Source organism: Mus caroli, chromosome 7 (assembly GCF_900094665.2).
Source record: "Mus caroli chromosome 7, CAROLI_EIJ_v1.1, whole genome shotgun sequence".
Classification (NCBI taxonomy): Eukaryota; Metazoa; Chordata; class Mammalia; order Rodentia; family Muridae; genus Mus; species Mus caroli.
In genome coordinates, this window is record NC_034576.1 from 75,808,317 (window position 1) to 75,827,646 (window position 19,330).

General features: G+C 45.3%; 1 long non-coding RNA gene across 1 annotated transcript; it reads left to right on the forward strand.

The window, feature by feature from the left end:
- The first annotated feature begins 15,098 nt into the window (after nt 1–15,098).
- Nucleotides 15,099–18,825, forward strand: LOC110297784. The gene is made up of 3 exons (XR_002378330.1): nt 15,099–15,304; nt 17,136–17,237; nt 18,586–18,825. It is a non-coding gene; the product is annotated as an uncharacterized LOC110297784 (long non-coding RNA).
- The last annotated feature ends 505 nt before the right edge of the window (nt 18,826–19,330 follow it).

The window sequence follows — 19,330 nt, forward strand, 5'->3', positions numbered from 1 at the left end:
ATGGGTGGGTAGGGAAGTGGGGGGGCATGGGGGACTTTTGGGATAGCATTGGAAATGTAATTGAGGAAAATATGTAATAAAAATATTAAAAAAAAAAAAAGCTGACTCTTCCTCCTGTAGAAGCCATCAACTGTCAATAGTTTCTCGGCTAATGATGTGTTGCAGCTCCTCCTCAATGCTGGAATGTTCACTGGCTTAATCCAGTACGGGTCTTGTATAGGCAACCACAGCTGCTGTGAGTCCACGCATGCAATGGTCTTGTCCAGAAGACACTGTCTCACTGAAGCTCCCCCTGACCTCTCTCTCACATCCTTTCTTCCCCCTTTTAATTAGAGTTACTATTGCCGTGATGAAGCATCATGACCACAAGCAACGGCAGAAGGAAAGGGTTTATTCAGCTTACATTTCCACAATACTGCTCATCATTGAAGGGAGTCGGAACAAGAGCTCAAACAGGGCAGGAACCTGAAGACAGGAGCTAATGCAGATACCATGGAAGAGTGCTGGTTACTGGGGTGCTCCTCATGGCTTGCTCAGGCTGCTTTCTTATACAAATCAGGACCAGCCAAGGTGTATCCCCACCCACAATGGGCTGAGCCCTCCTCCATCAATCACTAGTTAAGACAATGCCCTATAAGTTTACCTACTTACAGATTAATCTTCTGGAAATATTTTCTCAAATAAGGCTGCTTCCTCTCAGATGACACAAGCCTGTATCAAATTGATATAAAACTAAGCCAGCATAAGACATAGATGTAGTGATGCTTGCCTTTAATCCTGGTATAGGCAGAAGCAGGCAAATCTCTGAGTTCAAGGCCAGCCTTGTCTACAAAGAGAACTTCAGGACAGGCAGAGCTACACAGAGATACCCTGTCTTGAAAAATAAACAAACAATAACAAAAACTAGCCAGCACAACTGACCTTTGGTCAACTTGACATACAAACATATCACTGTTAAGCCATCATCTTTCCTCTCTTGTTCATCCCCAAGATCACACATTAAAATCCACATTACAATATAAGCATTCTAAATTTTAAAAGTCCCTCAGTGAAGTGTTGTATGTCTATAATCCCAGTCATGGGGTATCTAAGACAAGAGACTTGTGCGTTTGAGATCAACTTGAGCCAAAATGAGTCCTCCTCCTCTTCCTCCTCCTCCTCTTCCTTCTCCTCTTCCTCCTCCTTCTCTTCCTCCTCATTCTCCTTCCTCTCCCTCTCTCTCCCTCTCTCTCCCTTTCTCCCTCTTCCTCCCCCTCTTCCCCCCCTCCGTTTGTGTGTGTCTCTCTCAAAATAAAAGAAAAATAGTGGAGAATTTCATTGTTTTTGTTGTTGATGTTGCTATTGTATAGATTCAAAAAACCTCCCTTGGAAATGAAAAGAACAAGATATGATAAAGTTTTGGCATACAGAAAAGAAACAGCAAAGTATGTTATATATAAGAACAAAATGTTGTGACAGAACCCATTGTTTTGTGCACTTAATATCCCAATAAAAACAAGCTCTTGAGAGAGAGAAGAGGCAGGGGGGGAGAGAGGGAGGGATGGACAGACAGAGGGAGGGAGGGAGGGAGGGAGGGAGGGAGGGAGGGAGGGAGGGAGGGAGGGAGGGAGAAAATGAGATCTCTATACATTTAAGGAAAGCCAAGAATGAGAAGGATAAGAATTTTTAAAATCTTTTATTAAGCAGAGAAAGGAGGCAGAAGTTGGGATATTTGAAGAATGTATCCTGGAAGTCCAAGGAAACTGGCTGCTGTTCTTCCAAAGCCAAATCCCAAAGATCTCTCTGCCCTGATCTTGCCTTACATTTCTCTGGACAGTCCCACTGTGAGATCCTGCTGAGCAGCACTTCTCCAAGCCTTAGTCAGCAGCAACTGCTGAACACTGAAGCTGCCTAAGGCAGGGATGGTTGACAAGGTTGAAGTGGTTGATGGCCATGAGGCTTTGGAAATGCCCCCCATCTTCCAGGGGTCGTGGCAGCCCACATACATGCATAGGGTGGTGCTCCCACCCAGGACAAAGCACATTACCAGTAAAGATCTGAGAGGACGTAGGTTCTCACATCTTGCTGCTCATGGCCACTGCCAAAGCAGGGAAAGCTAGGGCGTAGTATACATTATCTGCCTGAAGACTGAAGCATGCTTGGTCCTGCTCTAAGAGAAATAATAGCTCTTTGTATACCAGACATGGTATATAGACATACGTGCAGGCCAAACGCCCATACACATAAAACTGAAATAAGTTTAAAGATGTGATCCCAAACATTTTTGTAAACTGTGAATGCATACAAAAACCTCCAAATCTATGAAACTATCTAAAGGGCCAGTGAGATGGTTCAGCGGGTGAAGGGGCTTGACAGCTCGCCTGACCACCTGAGTTCAATCCCTGGAGCCCACCTGGCGGAAGGAAAGAACTGATGCCTAAAAGTTGTCCTCTGACCTCCGCATGCGCACAGTAGTATGTACACCCCCAGTAGATACACTGAATAAATAAATACATGTAAAAAATTAAAAGTATATGATATGATATCTGCAGGATGCCATAACAAAATACCAGAGACTGGGTGGCTTAAAAAACAGAAACATATTTAGCACAGTACTGGGTTCAAGTGCTGGGTTTAGTACAATACAGCAAGTTCAAGATGAATGTACCAGCTGATTTGGTATCTGGCCAGGACACACCTCTTTGCTTGTAAATGGGCACCTTGTTGCTGTGTCTCTACAGGGTCTCTTTCTCTAGTAAAGACACTAGCATTGTCAGGTTACATGCACACTAATACAGCCTTACTGAACCCTCCTCACACTGTCCCAAGCTCAGTCTATGAATACAGGATCAGGAAGGGGACTCACATAAACACTCAGGCCATGGCAAAACGTTTATAGACTATAAAAACTATTTTTACAATCTTACTGAAAATGTGATTAAATGTTGTTAATAGCTGTAGCCACTGTGCAGTCCAGAACTTGGTCATCTTGTGACTGAAGTGTGAGCCCGCTGAGCCACAATTTCCTGGGTCTGCTACCCTGGCCTTCTGTGGATCCAACTGTTTCAATTTCCATTCATGAAAGAGATGAAGTCATATCTACTCTTCTGAATGGCTTGTTTCACTTAGTGTGACTGCCTTCAGGCACACAAATACACAGGCTCACAAGCACATTCGTGGGCACGCAGACATACATGCATGCAGGCATACATACACATACGCATAAATACACACACACACTCACACACACACACACATACACTAAAAGGCAACTACATGGTGCAATAGATATTACTTAGAGCCATGACAGTAACCATATACCAATGTGTATATCAAAAACATCCCGCTATTCACATTCAACTTATAATTTTACATTTTTTTTTCAGTTAGACCTCAATAATACTGGATGAAACTGGATTGATTATAAATATACAGTGTTGATGGGCACCAAACGGAGAGAGTCTGTGATAATAACGGCCTAAAGGAAGAGAATAAAGATCTCACAGTATAAAATTTTAATAGTCTATTGATTGAATGGTTATTATCCCAAAGCTGATTTTAACTATTTTATAGTAAGTTATTGTGTGCCTGTGGGATAGTATGTTGAGGTCAGAGGACCTTGTAGTCTCTTTCCTTCTACCATATATTTATTAATTTGGTTCTCTATTGCTCTGATAAAACACTACAACCAACAGCAACTTGGGAATGAACTGGTTTATTTCATCTTATAACCTATAAGTGCATCATCAAAGAAAGTCAGGGCAGAAACTTGGAGAACAGATGCAGAGTTCATGGAGGGATGCTACTTAGGCTTGCTGTCCTGTGGATTACTCGGCCTGCTTTTTTATAGGACCCAGGATCCCCCAGCCTGGAGATGGCACTGCTCACAGAGAAAGCAGCAGCGGCAGCAGCAGCAGCAGCATCTTCAACCCAGGCCAATCTAATGAAGGTGTTTTCTCAGTTGAGATTCCCTCTTCCAAACTGACTCTGTCTTCTGCCAAGCTAACCTAAAATTAGCCTGCACACAGGTATTGAACTCAGGTTGTTAAGATAGAAGGCAAACATCTTTACCTGCTGAGCCATCTTGCAGAGCTCCTAAAGTCAAGTTTTAGAAACTCAGATGGTAAGCCCAGAGTAATAACACCTATTCCAAAACACATAGCAAATTATTTTAATTAGAATGCTAGGCTATCCCAATTTAATGTACCAAAAGATAATAACCATGGAACATGACCATATAAAAATAAATACATAGAAATGGAAAGTAAAATTAGGAAAATGACCTACCACATAAGTATATAAGGAAATGATACCTTAAATGCTGTGGTAGTTTAAATCCATCCAACTAGCACAAATTAAGAACTGCTGCCCTCACAGGAGAAAATGATCCCCATGTATGCTAGATGTGGGATGGTGGTGGTGAAAATTGTCATAGACTCTGAGGAGAGGCATTGTCTTCGTTCTCTTAGACCCAATGAGTCTACTTCCAGAGAGCGATGCGCACATGAGTTCTTAAAGTCAGTGTAAGGATGTGACCCACAACAAGACACATATCTGAATGCAGCGGTGAGGCACTCCCCTCCAAAAAAAAAAAAACCCACATCTGTTCTGACCGTTGATTATATGATATATACACTTGTACTGTATAAATTCTATACAGGAACATCAATAACAATGCCTGGGTTCTTTTTTCCTTGTCATAGTAGCCATTGGAAGAATCTTTGTAGAGTAAGACTGAGTGCTTCAGCCAAACCTTTTAAGAATAGGCTCTGGGCGAGAAAGTGCACGTAGAGCAGAAGTAGAAGGGCCGGAAGATGGCTTGGTAAAGAGTATGGTGGAAAGAGAGAGGCACCTCCACAAAGTTGTCCTCTGACCTCCACACCTGCACTGTGGCACACATACTCAAACATGCATCACAACACACATCACATGTATGAGCACACATGATAATAAATCAGCTATCACATGTACATACACACACACAATGATAATAATTTACACATCACCTGCACACACATACACACACACACAATAATAATAAATAACACATCACCTGCACACACACACAACAATAATAAATAATACATCATATGTGTGTGCGCACACATAAGTAAAGAAAAGAGGGAGAGGATAAGGAGAGGCGACAGCCTTTGTGGTGTGTCCTACTTATCATTTCATTTTTAAATCTTTGTAGGTATATGATGTGTGTGTATATGTTTACGTGGGCCCACACATGTTATGGGACATGTGTAAAGTCAAAGGACAGCGTCAGATCTCTTTAAGAGAACATCAGTGTTCTCAGCCAGGTTCTCTTGTCGACCCTCACACATACCCCAGGCTTGCTGGCCCTCAGGCTGATGGGAACTCTCTTGATTTACCTCCCGTTTTGGTGTAGAAGGGCTGGGATTATGAACACCCCTGCCACTTCTGCCTTTCACATGGATTCTAGGGGAACCCAGAGCCTCATGTTTGCCCAGAAATGCTTTATCCACTGAGCCATCTTCCCACTCAATATGTCCTTATTCCAAGACCCCTTACCCCTCCCATTAAAACACAAGCCCACTGGTAACATAACTTAATTCATCTAAAACCAGGACCCAAACATTTAATCCCTAAGCCACAAATCAGTCATTATTAACCCTAAAAGAAGAGAGCAAGCAGCAGGGATATCCCCACATGGGATATCCCCACAGCACCGTCTCAGTGCCCAGTTGGTGGGCAGGGGGAAGGAGGGAGGGTCCAAGCACCTGTCAATCACCTTATTTCATCCTCGTGCTAATCTCATAAAGCAGGGCTCCTACTGCCCCCATCTCACAGGTTGGTCAGTGGAGGCAGAGATGGTTATGAAACTTAGACAAGAATACACGGAACCAAAGCTTAAACCTCTTCACTATTACCTCAGAGTCTGTGTCTTCCTCAGCCTAGCCATCCTCCTGCCTCTCAGGGAATGGAAAAGGAGGATGTTCCCAACACTTCCCCAGTTCCTCTAAAACTGAGCCAGCGATAACTGGGCTTTGTCTGAGCCTGCTCACCAATGACTCTGATGCCATTAGAAATTCCCCCCCCCCCACTTCCCACCAGCTAGCCCTTCACTGTGGGCAGACATGCATCTCTCATCTGGGAAAAAGCTTGCCTACATCTGCAAGCCTGACACTTATTAGACACCATGTGGCAGAGCTACCCTGGGATGAAAGGGTTTTCAGACAGCCAGAGCCACATTTCTCTGAGGCTGGTAAGTCTACAATTGATCTTTCATGCCTTGGCCCTCTGGACAGTCCTAGCTGCTCTGTAGAGTCACCATTCAACAATGCGACACCCGCCCAGAATTCTAATGCACACTCCTTCATTCTTCAAGGCAGCCCCAGTACACAAGACTGCCATCCCTCTAACAAGGCAGTTCCCAAAGCATTCAACCAATATAACTGTCACTCATTGTACTGGTGGAAGGTTTTTTTTTTTTGGATTGGATAAATTTATAAGTCAAAGGTATTTTTGGTAGCACAACTTCTATTATTAACACTTTGCTAACAATCATATGCATATGCATATGTATATGTATATATGTATGTGCAAAAGATTAATGTGGAAACTCCTAAACATTTTAATTAGTACAATTAATTTTTAATTAAAAGAGTACTATAATAGAAAAATTGGAAATACCTATAAACAAAAAGGGTAGAAAAACCATCCCATCCAAAATAACAATCTACCTTAGTGCTTTACCGTACACCCCTCCGGACATACTTCCATTCACATGGATTTATGCAAAGGTGAGATCATATGCACTGCGTCTGATCTCCCTCATCTAACCATGCTGAGAAAAACACTGCCAATTTTCCAGGTTTATTATTGTTACAAATGCTCATCATTGGAACGTTCTGAATTGTATGGCCTGGCAGTATTCCATATGATAGATACATCTGGTTTATTTTACCTATCTTCTATTCTCTCCACACTCCCAAGGCAGTGTTTCTCTGTATAGGGCTGTTCTGAAACTCACTATGTAGACCAGACTGGCCTCAAACTCAGAGATCTGCCTGCCTCTGCCTCCTCCTGAGTGCTGGGATTAACAGTGTGTGCCACCACTGCCTGGCTCTATCTTTTATTCTTGAGCATAGCATATTGATTGCATTTGAACAATTATGTCTTTGTCTCAGTCTTTGTTTAATGTCCTAAGATGCATGCGCCTGCAGTCATCTGAAGTTGTGTGGAATCCTTGCTCACCCGAGATGTCATTCTCTTTCTGTGCTTTGGTTTATGAATTCTTGTTGCCTGTCACCAATCCCTTTTACCCATCCAAACCAGGCCCCCTGCTCGATCTTTAACTCCCTCATCAGCTGCTCACCGGCCAGCTTTTCTGAAGCCACTTCTTTGCCTTTTCCTAAGCCTACTTCTGCTATCTCCTCTGGTGCCTTCTCTGCTCACCCTCTGTCCTATTGACTCAAGCGTCCTTTGAAGCCCTACTGTACAAAAGACGCATGTGGAGGCCCCGTGGGGATCAAAGGCTGCCTGCAGCAATCCTGAGTGCTAGAGAAATTCACAGTCTAATTGGAAAGGCAAGGTACATATACGCAACGGTTCTGGTAAATTGGCTGTCTGAGGGGGAATTAAAAAACCTCTCAGTGTACAGGCTTGCCAATTTCCGTGCTACAACACATTCCCACCATGGCCAAGCACCAATATGATGTCAGCAAGTCAAGCAATAGTTGGAAACTGATGTGTGCAGATTAGCTCCAGGACACAACTGAGTGGATGAAGAATGCTAAAACACATGCGTATGTGTGGATGTGTGTGTGCATGAGCATTACATATATGTACATGTAAATAAATATGTTCTCTAATGTCTGAGACATTATCATTTATATATGCACACACATACATACATACATACATACATACATACATACATACATACATATAAATAGCCATGTAGCCAGGGGAAAAAAGCAACCAAAGCAGATATTTAGGAGAACACAATCATGTTATCACCACTACCAGCATCATCTTCAGCATCAGGCACATAAATTGAGCATGTAATGTGCACCCAGCGCCATATTCACGGTTTCACATACATCCCTCTACAACAGTGGTGCTCAACCTGTGGGTCAAGACCCCTTTGGGGGTTGAACAACTTTTCCATGGGGATAGGCATATCAGATATCCTGCATATCAGATATTTATGATTCATGATAATAGCAGAATTACAGTTATAAAGTAGCAGTGGAAATAATTTTATGGCTGGGGCTCATCACAACCTGGAGAACTGTACTAAAGGGCCACAGCATTAGGAAGGGTGAGAACCTCTGCTCTAAAACACACTCCTATGAAGTGGGATGACCAGTAGGCATCCACTTTACGTCTCCTTCGCAAAATTGGAGTCTAGAAGAGGAGAGTCCTTTGCTTTTGGCTGTTCAATATGGTAAGTAATTAAGCTGTCCTTATACCCAGGTCCCTCTGACTCTAGAGCCTGGGCTTTGGTGGCTGCCCTCCTCCTGCTACTTCCTACCGTGATGCTGGATAGATTCTATTGTCTTCCAGGCTGCAGATTCAAAAGACAGATCAGCCATGAAACAAAAGAGGCAGCCTGAGCTGCTTGGAGTCAAATGACCAAGCTGCTCCACCCACCCCCCCACCCCCCCACCCCCACCCCCGTCCAATCATTAGTGCCTCCCTTCTTCAAGGCACTATAAAGGTTGTCTTTTTAGCACCCAAAAGTGCCCTTCAAGTTCCTACATAATTGCCTTTTTCTCCTCTTGCCCACCAAAGTCTCCCTTGAGGTCTGCTTTCATTTCATTTTGGTTTTAGCCATAAGTTATGTTATGTGCCATTTGTTTATAATTTGTTTCTTTTTCAAATGTCTGTCTCTAGTAGTTATCGCTGGTGATTGTGCCTTATAAAAACTGGAACATAGAGTTTTTTTTTTCCTAACCAGAAGGGGGGCATATGTGGACAGAAAGCAAGTCGAAGTCCAAGGGCCAGCCGAGTCCCCAGGGGCATCCACTCACTAATTTCAAGGGCATGCCAGCATGTGTACACTGCGAATATCAGGGAGGGTAAGGGGGTGCAAGAATTCTTCCACTCCTGAGCTCTGGGAGACTCTTAGTCTAGTTCCACAACAGAAAGACTTGAGACAAATGAACAGACTTCATCAAAACACCACAACGATGATAAAACAATTGAAAATGAGACCAGCAATGGGAAGTTAAACACACCAAGCGTCTCCCCGCCAGTGCAGAAGACTCACTGGTAAAAAAGTAAAAGAAGCCGTCTGTGCAAGACAGGAGTGAAAGGTTAACGCTCTCCCTTGCCAAGTGCTTGGCTGGCCTGTTTAGATTTTGTGTACTTTGTCTCTAATCCTCCACAGCAGCCTTCCTGAGGAGGCCTTAGGAATCCATATGCTTGCAAATATAGGTGCTGACCTCCTAGCAGAGCCTACGGCCTCAGAGAGCAAATCCTCTTCCTCTGGCTCTCAGCCAGGTTTCTCCCACCTTAAAGACCGCCCCATTGTTGAGGTCACAGGGCAGCCACACTTTCCACCGCAAAGGTCCAGTAACTCTTTCTTGGGAGCGATGCTGTGCACGACAGGATGTTTATGCACCCTCATTGTCAATTCTCTAAGACTGCCAGTAGCATCCCCAACATTTGCCAGCTGCGACAATCAAAAGCCTCTCTGGGCCTGGCCAAATGGTCCCAGCCGGTGATGTCCCTTCCAGGTAAGCATCACTAAAGCCAGCTTTGATAGCAGATCAGTGCCTAACCGGTGGCCAGGTCACCAGAAAAGACCTGGTTTAAGTACTCAGACTGAAATAAACAAAACTGTGTGAATCACACCTGCTGTTAACTGTAGTACTGTTGCCGTACTCTGGCCTTCCCGAAAGTTGGAGAACAGCCTCCCTTCTCATAGACATCAGAAAGAAGAACATGACTTATTTAAGCCGGGTACCAGTCAGAGTGCATGGTGTGTCTTAACGAATTTTATCCTCTGACGGGTTTCTGTTCTGAGGTGAATAGAATGATGGTCTCCATTTTACAGAATAGGAAGCCAAGATGTAGAGCAGAATTAAAAGCCTGCAGGCTATGGATGACAGAACTGCTTCTTAGAGTCCTCTCTTAACAGCACCCATACTGATATGGTCCTTGCAAGCATACCTGAAGCAATGCTATCCAGACAACTGCATCATGAGGACTGTTAGAAAAGACACTGGCCCTGCTGGGGGACCTACACAAGGAGCAGGCAAACAAAGTCCTGTGTAAAAAAAAAAAAACCAGAGGAAATTAAACACCATGCTCAGTAGAAGCTGGGTATGTTCCGATGCTCCACTGTCTGCCCCATCTCCAGCTTACAGACAGAGACACAAATAAGTGACTGTGGAATGAAGAAAGGAGCTAGCCCTCTGGTGACAAATAGTACCAAGGCCACAATCGGCCATTCCCAGCCGTCACGTGATGAGAGCCTCGCCTGCAGCAGAGTCTAGCGGGGCACTGAAGATCTGGTCCAGCGCAGCAGCACTTGTGTGGAAGCTTCCACTGCTTCTCTGAGGACTTTTGGTTTCCATGAGTGGCTCTGCTGGTATGCAGTGGAGCACATGGGAGAGCCAGATGGCTTTGCCTGATGCTCTACGTGAATTCCTTTGTTCTGCTCTTAATGTCTAACTCTGGAGAGAGGAACTACTACTGCCTTTCCCATTTCACAGATCAGTAACTGAAAACTGAGTCAGACCCACCTCTATGAGACCTTCCTTTACTGTCCCAGTTGACTATTTACCTTCCCTATCCTTGTCCAACAAACTCTGGAGCCCCCCCTCTCCCATAGTCACAGCCCCAGGCACTGGTCAGCCTCTCTGTCTAGGTGGTTCCAGAGTCACGACTGTACTATTATCTTAGTTTGTTGCATGGCTTGAACAAAAGATATGTATTGTTCTTATAATTCTGAAGGCTCAGAGACCAAGATCAAGATATTGGCTGATCTCTCAAAGGCTTCTCCCCTATGCATTCAAATGGCTGGCTTTGCCCAGTGAGTGTCCACCCCTCCTAATCTCTTCAACAAGACTCGAGTCACACTTGGGTCGGGGATTACACTAAAGCCCTCTGTTTAATTTCTTCTGCCCTGGGGGTCACTTAGCCAGTTCCCACCCTGGACAGAGCCCCAGGAAGCCTCTATCACAGCCTCCGCACATCTCAATAACATTAATTTTAACTACAGAAAGCAAAGAAAAAAGAGGTGGCTTGCTTAGGTCTCCAACCCCCTGAATTTATCCACAGGATTCCTTGAATCTTTCGTGGGCCACTCAAAGACAACATGTTCTTCCTTGAAGCTGTGGCAAGTCACCGCTGTCCCTGTCCCTAGGGCTTTGGTTTGACCCAGTGGGAGGCCAAGCCAGAAGGCAATGATGTCCCCAGGCCAGTTCTGAAAGACATACTCTTGTTTTCTTTTCAGCTCCCAGACAGGGAGGGCTCCCGCATGGGCCACTGCACACCAAGCAAACCTCTCTCTCCCCCAGCCCAGCCCCTGTGGTCCCTGTAAGAAAACCAGGCTTCAGTGCCTCTGTGTTTACACTCCAACCTGCGGCTCGGGCTGTTTGCTCTCAGTGGGCTGTGACCCTACCTCCCAGGATGCTACTGTGCATCTGTTGAATTTGCAGCTTCCTGTCTTCTCATATTTTGTCCTCTTCTCCATCTGTAAATGGCATTTCTCAGGGATGAAGGGAGGCTCTGGACCACAGGTATGTTTCCTGTCTCTGCTGGCCTTGCCGGCTCCAATCAAAGTCAGATGCCTGTGGTGTGCCTGCTCTGCTAGGCTTAGGAGAGAAGTCAGAGGGAAAGCGCCTTTCCCTCCCTGCCCTGCCATGTTAACTGTCTCTGCTGCCTAAGGGCTCCTGCTTCACCAAGCCTAGGACAGCAACACAATGCGGTGATTTTGAACTCTAAAGACCCGGGTTCAAATCCCACACTCAATGATCATGGCTATTCTCTGGGATGGGGGATGGAGATTAGGTAGTAGGATACACCACATGAGGGTAGAGAGGGCAGAGCAACGTTCCTTCCTTCGTGTGGGGGTAAGCCAGTGGTGCCTGGGAAGAGGGCTAGACCTAGTGAGCCACCCATGATACCAGGGTCTTCCAATTCTATGACACAGGATGTGAGGCAGCAAATCCTCTGTCACCACAAGGTAGATCACAAGCAACGCTGGTCTCTTGTGCTCACCCCTCCCACTCCCAGAACCACCCTAGACCTAAGACAGCTGACCAGGAAAGGGCATCAAATCACTGTGCTTCTAGATTCATTTTTATTTTTAAGGAGAAATGACAATATAGTCATTTTTAAGGGAAAAATAAAAAATTAGATTCCCGACTTTGGAAACTTGCTGTGTGAGAGATTTGACACACAGTCAGCGGCACCTCATCTGGTCTTACTCTTGAGGAAAACAGAGTTAACTCCCGTCTAGGTCAGTAGGAGGGGGACATCTTGTGTCTGACAGATGAGCGAGGTGGGGGTCACATCTGCGTTCCACACCTCAAACAGTTGCTTCCTTTCACCCTGACCCCCATCCTCCCTCACACCAGCCTCTTAAAAGCGACCATCAATCATGACCACAGAAGCAGAGTCTTGGGCTGTGAATAACATGTTATTCCATGAGAGGGACTTCTGTGACTATTAGTCCCTCCTTCTGTCAACCCCTGAAAGCTAAGCACGAGGGCTCCCAGGGTCCCCACTTTCCACCAAGGCTCCAGGGAAAGACACAGAGATGGAGATGGTGATAAAAGCAGGCCCAGGCCCTCATTCACTCAGTTCTACCAACCTCTCCGATGGCACCAAGTTGCCCAAGAGCTAGACAGGGCAAAGAAGCAAACAGGAGGTAAGAGGCACCTCTTATGGAAAACCCCACAGTGCTCCCAGCATTCCTCCTGGAATACGGGTTGATATGAAAGTCTTCATGCCTATGTTCTTACGGATTCCAGATCATACACATCCAGAATACGATGTGGCCAGGCCCACCAGTTCCTCGCAGGCCAAACACACTACCGTAAACTTGCTTCCCAGGTGATTGGTGATGGGTGGGAACCCTAATCTAGCTACAACTCAATTCAACCATCGGTAATTCCAGCAGAGAGCTTTGAGCTTGTTTGCTGCAGGGGAATTGCCTTTGGAAACAACAGCCTGGAGGCATGCCAAGCCAAGATGTAGCCACAGTTTACCTAGGGCATCTGACAGTGTGTTATTATTTCCTGTAGCCATACCTGACTCTGGCGTGGAGCAATGGACTCTGCAAGGGAGAGTTATGCCCTCCTCATCTGAAGAGAAGCCAGGCTGGTAGGAAGTGTGAGCAAGTGTGTACTGATAGCATCAGGGAGAAGGCAGCATCCAATCGCTTTGACTTTCCATCGATTGGAAAAGAAGCAGTCACTGAAAAGCCAGGGCTTCCTAGCATATCTGGACTCCAAAACACAAAGGATCGCGTTCAGTGTGTGTCTGTATCTCTGTCCCCTTTTCTCCCTTTACCTAGATGTCTCTCCATCTTTGGAATTCCCAGAGATACCTATGAATGTGAGTGCCCTGTCACAGAGCTTCTGAGTTTGAATTATCACATGGGTTTCTATCAGGCTCCATCTGCTTCCAGAACTGTGTGCAAACACTTACATCCAAAGCCCAGAAAAAGGGAGGGGAGACATAAAACATTTTTATTTGTTCTGACCAGAAAAGACATATGATCCAGATTGTGTGAAAGAAAGACCGAAAAAGAAAGGGAAACAGATTGTCAGTCCTGGTCACAGCCCACAAGGAGCCTCTCATACCCAAACAGAGAGGTGCCTGCCTAGAGTAAACCAAGACGCAGCGCGTATCCCACGCCCGACAAAGCAACACTCTGAACCACTTCCCTCATACAGACCCGGAATGACATTTTGACTAACTTGTTGCTGTATGGGATTGAACAAATCATTTAGCCTGAGACTGTTCCCTGCTTTGTACAACAGTGCCTAGGAAATGTTAATGAGAAAACGGGAGTGGTAGCGATAATGGTAATAGAGATAATGCGGCTGGTGGAGGAAAGATGGCGACAGTGGTGATGATTCCGTCAAGAGGTGATGGTGGCGATAACAGTAGTGGCCGTGTAGATGGTACAGAGATGATGGTGATGCTGGTAGAAGTGGAGACAGCAGGAGTAGTGATGACGACAGTGGTGATGGAGGCCATGGTGGCGGCTGCAGGGTAACCCCGTGATCCCTGCTGGCATTCGTGGTAGTCCGTGGTGGTGGTAGCAGAGGCAATAATGACAATAGCTAAGGTGGCGGTGGTGGTGTTAGGGGGAGGTGGTAACAGTGGTGACGGTGGAGATGGTAACTATGGCAGAAGTAATGGTGGCGTTAGAGGTGGTGTGGGCGAAGGCTTTGGTGGTGAAAACAGAGCGGCTGTTGGTAGGAGCGACTGTGGAAGCCATGGTTGCCATAGTGCTGTTAGAAGTGGGAGGGGCTGTGTGAGCTTGCTCTTTCCGATGCTTTCCCCAGTTTGGTTGCCCTTTAGCAGGACCAGACCAGTCAGTGACAATGTGTCTCTACCTTTCAGAGACATTTCTCCCTAGACGGCTTTCAGAGTCACCATTACACACTGCAAACCCTTCAGCCCAAGTCAAATAGAACCTAGGTGTGATCTTTAACTCCTCAGTCCTCAGCAAATGGAGCCCAGGCCACCTTCAGGGCCCGGGAAGTGCTGTGTCTCCTCCTCCCGATCTTTCCACTTCTCGCCTCCCACAGGGCCTTTCCACGTTCTCCCCTTCTCCAGTTCACTCTGAAAACCTGACGTCTTGCTGGCTCTCTGATGAAAAAAGCCAGAGAGAACACTAAAATAAAAGCCTTCCTCTCCCTGTCCCAGCTACATAACGGTTCAACGAGGTTTGAAAAACAAACTGGGAACCAAGGTACTCAACAAACTGGAGTTCCAAGAATTTTGAGTCAAGGACTGAGTGACAATTTATCTGTAGTGAGATCTCTTTTTTTTTTCCAGTACATATTAATTGTACAAAATAATGGTTTTTATTGTGACGAATTTCACACATGCATGTAACACTTTTGAGAAACCCATTTTGAGAATATTAACTGAGAGCTCTTTTCACTCTTACACAGAAGGTTCGGGAGAACTGAACCATGAAGCAATTTTGCAGAAACTGTGTTCTGTGGAGGTTTGGGGAAGTATCGGACAGTGGGGATATGAGAGCTGAGTTGGGACCCAAGCTCAAGTCTGAAGCCATGATCAGCAATCCATGCCATCTCTCACCCCTCCACCTCGCATCTGCATTACATCTGCAAACTGGGCATTAATCTACACAAAGGTGAAAAGTTGATTTGTAAATGGTGACGGGCTCTATAAACATGAGGAGTTTGTTTATTCTCTGGTTCACATAAACATCTTTACTTTTATTGTTATGAAAGTTGTGGGTCTCAGACTGAACTCAACCCTTTTACATAGCTGGGCATGATGCTGCCCTTCTGACCCTCGCCTCTGCCTCCTAACTGCTGGGGTTACAGGTATGTGCCACCATGCCTGGCTTACGTGTAACTGGGAAATTAACCCCAGGCTTCATTCACGCTAGGCAAGTCTGATCAATTGAGCGATATCCCAAACCCTGAACATAAAAAAACAAAAAAAAAACAAAAAAAAAAAAACACTTTTTTTCTTTAAGCGAAGGTGTGGCTCCTAGCTGTCCCCATGTGACATCACGGAGCCAGCCTCATTCCGTTCCCAAGCACTTTCCTGGGCCCTGGTTTGTAATAAGCTCAGTCTTAAGAGAGGGTCTGGGTAGGTCATCAGTCATCTTGTCCTGAGCTCTGGCTTGTGATAGAGGTTATCTGAGGCCTCTGGGGTACGTGGACATGTATGTTCATCTTTCTGAGCTTGGCAATCTCTTTTTTTTTTTTTTTTAAGATTTATTTATTTATTATATGTAAGTACACTGTAGCTGTCTTCAGACACTCCAGAAGAGGGCGCCAGATCTCGTTACGGATGGTTGTGAGCCACCATGTGGTTGCTGGGATTTGAACTCTGGACCTTCGGAAGAGCAGTCGGGTGCTCTTACCCACTGAGCCATCTCACCAGCCCTTGGCAATCTCTTCTTGGGGAACATTCCTATAGCCTTTCTAATAACCCCTTCCCAGTGGCCTGTGTGTTTTTATAGGGCAGAGTGAAAAGAGTGAACCAAAAACCCCAGAAAGAACAACTGAGCGTCTCAGAGAAGAGATCCATACAATCTGCTCCCAGGGAGATGCCCGGCAGAGTGTCACGATTCCAGAGCTCTCTGCATTAGGCAATCGTGCAGCCTCTGAGGCTTTTCCTTCTACCCACAATGCCCTCTTTCTAGCCTCCTGACCCGGGGTCATGTGATGTCAGACACTGAACATCCTCCTGCCTGCAGAATGGCATAGACACAGCTGTACCGGGTTTGCATAAGGTCGTGGGGCACGGGGTGCGGGCGGTGTGCCAAAAGGTAGAGTCGGCATGTCCCTCTGTTGACCCCTCTTTGCATCCACTTCACCTCAGCAAGGAAAGGAACTCAATGCAGAACTCAATGATGCATCTGGTTATTTAGCCCACCTCAGAATTCTGCTCGGCTCTCCCTTTCCAGGAAACTTTCCTTCCCACCATCTTCTACACCAAGCCTCCACGTGGTCCCAGAACAGTTCAGTCTCTGCACCTCTCCAGAAGCATCATCTTCCTAGCAACAGTTGCCAAGGGAGATTATAAGGGTGGACCTAACTCCAGGGAGGGAATGAAGATCTGGAGGGATAAATAACACAACTTTATGGAGGGGTTGGAGGGAGGAGGGCTTGCCACCACAAGGTGAGTAGAGCAACTTCCCCAGGTAGCATGCTGTCTGTTCTCATGTGAGATGCTCTGATGTCCTTTCTACTGAATTTGATGTTTTGCATTCCTGAAATATAAATTCTGGGAATTATTTATTCCAAAATTTTTTAGCCCTATCAGATCCAACATCCCATTTGTACAACAAATACTTTATCAGTAACAGTCCCTTGGTCATTCTTAAATGACACTATAGGCATGCAACCTAAGTCAATATGTTTTTAAAGATTTATTTATTTATTATATGTAAGTACACTGTAGCTGTCTTTAGATACTCCAGAAGAGGGAGTCAGATCTCGTTACAGATGGTTGTGAGCCATCATGCGGTTGCTGGGATTTGAACTCGGGACCTTCGGAAGAGCAGTCAGTGCTCTATATAGTGCCCTATGGTGGACATGGGAAATGAGGTAATTGACAATAAATTATGGTGAATTTCCAAAATGTTAATGCTTGTGAACAAACCTGGAAAACATACTGAGTGAATGAAAGCATGCACCTGCTTGAATTGCCTACATTCATCCTGGCTGGCTGACATTTGACAATAACAGCTAAATGCACACGTGGATGACAGGTGTAGAATCATGAGAACTCAGTGCCCGCAGGTGCAGAATAAGAGACCAGAACATTGGCATCTCAAACCCAGGTATGGCATTGCCATCCATCATGTGATCTGTCAAAAGTTATAATGACTCAGAAAAGTTATATAAACACATAGAAGACACTTCTTCCATTTGTGTGGTACCTATTTCCCCTAGAAAACATTGTGCTATTCAAGCCATTGAAGCAATGATTTACATATTAAAATTTTTTTTTTACAGTTTGAATGTGAAATTGGCCTCATGTGTTAGCCTCTCAGATCCCAAGTGGTGACATTATTTTGGGAGATGTTCAAATGTTAGGAGGTGGGACTAGCGGGAGAATGTAAGTCACTCAAGCATAGCCTTGTGGGCGACATCCTGCCCTGGCTCCTGCCTAGGCTCCTGCTTGCCTCTCTGCATCCTGACTACCATCATATAAGTAGCCTTCTTCCACTGTGAGCATCCTCCATGATGCCGCTGCCTTACCACTGAGCTAAGAAGCAACCAACCCAGCTAGCCATGGACTGAAATCCATCTAAGCAGGAGCTAGGAAGCAGAAGGGAACTTGCTTCCTTCCAGTTGTTTCTCTCATGCATTTAGTCGCAGTGACCAAAAAGCTAACACAGGCACAGACAGTTAGAAACAATTTCTTTAACATACTTGAAAAACTAGTAGAAAAACGTTGGCCCAGGATGTCTTGCACACCACGGGATGCCACAACTCTCTGATCCCTTCTGACTAAGTTCTGTTAGAGGTCCATCTTATCTTCTGACCATAAAAATGACCTTGTGCGGCTCAGGTGACCCTACCCCTCACTGCTAACAGATTTTCTACTAACAGATTCAGAGAGAAGGAAGTATTGCCTTCTGTTGTGTACCATGTGGTGACCCCACCAGGGTCCAATGGATAATTCTAATCCAACCTTCACTTGAAGGGGCCTGATTCAACTATATGGACCACAAGAATACCCAAAAGTCAAGAATCTGGAAAAGGGACTAGGGGGGATGGGGGAGGAGTGATAGGGAAGGGAGGAGCAAAATGTGTGTGGGGGAGAATGAAAGCGTTGTCACAATACATATGTACAGTATGAAATTGTCAAAGGACAACCATAGAGATAAATGTGTACCAACTGTTTAAAAGAAAAACACCCCCCACAGGCTTTCAAAATATTTTGCAGGCATTTCCTGACCTACTCCAGTGCTTCCTTCATAAGGTGAATAAAGAAGCTGAGAGAACGCATGACTTGATCACGGAATACTGAGACGAAAACCAGCATCTTCCAGATCCCAACACAGGGACTTCAGTGAACCCCTGGGATTCTCTCTCACTCCCTGGATGTACAACTTCAAGTTATGTTGGAAAAGTGCAATGTTAGTCACTGTTTCTTTATCATCTAAATAAACCTGCATCCTGCATCAGTCTCGCTTTTGGAATAGCAGTTCCTTCTGCTCCTGCTTTGGGCAAGAAGGCATTGCTATTTGAAAAACAGTATGGCTTCCCTACACATGTGCCTGTTTCACTTGGGGGGAAGGGTTCAATACTAGAGGCTGTTAACACCTTCCGCCACAGGGACAAACAGAGTCAAAACCAGGCAGGAGATCACCAGGAAGGGCTCAGAGTTCACTGAACTACACGCAAAGGAATAATTTTAAAGACAAGGGTTTTAGCCTCTCATTTTCTTTTTGTCAAAATGATTGCATTAATAATTATTAATGTGTGTATGTGTATGCGTACATGTGCACACACACTGAAGAGCCTGTGTGGAGATCAGTGGGCAACCTGCTCTCTTTGTCACACTGTGTGAGTCCAGGGACATAACCTAGGCTTTAACAATGAGGGAGGGGGGTTGGTGAATGAATTTACACATATGAGAAGTAACTTAATATTCAGTAAACAGTTTTGAAACTTTAACCATATGACCC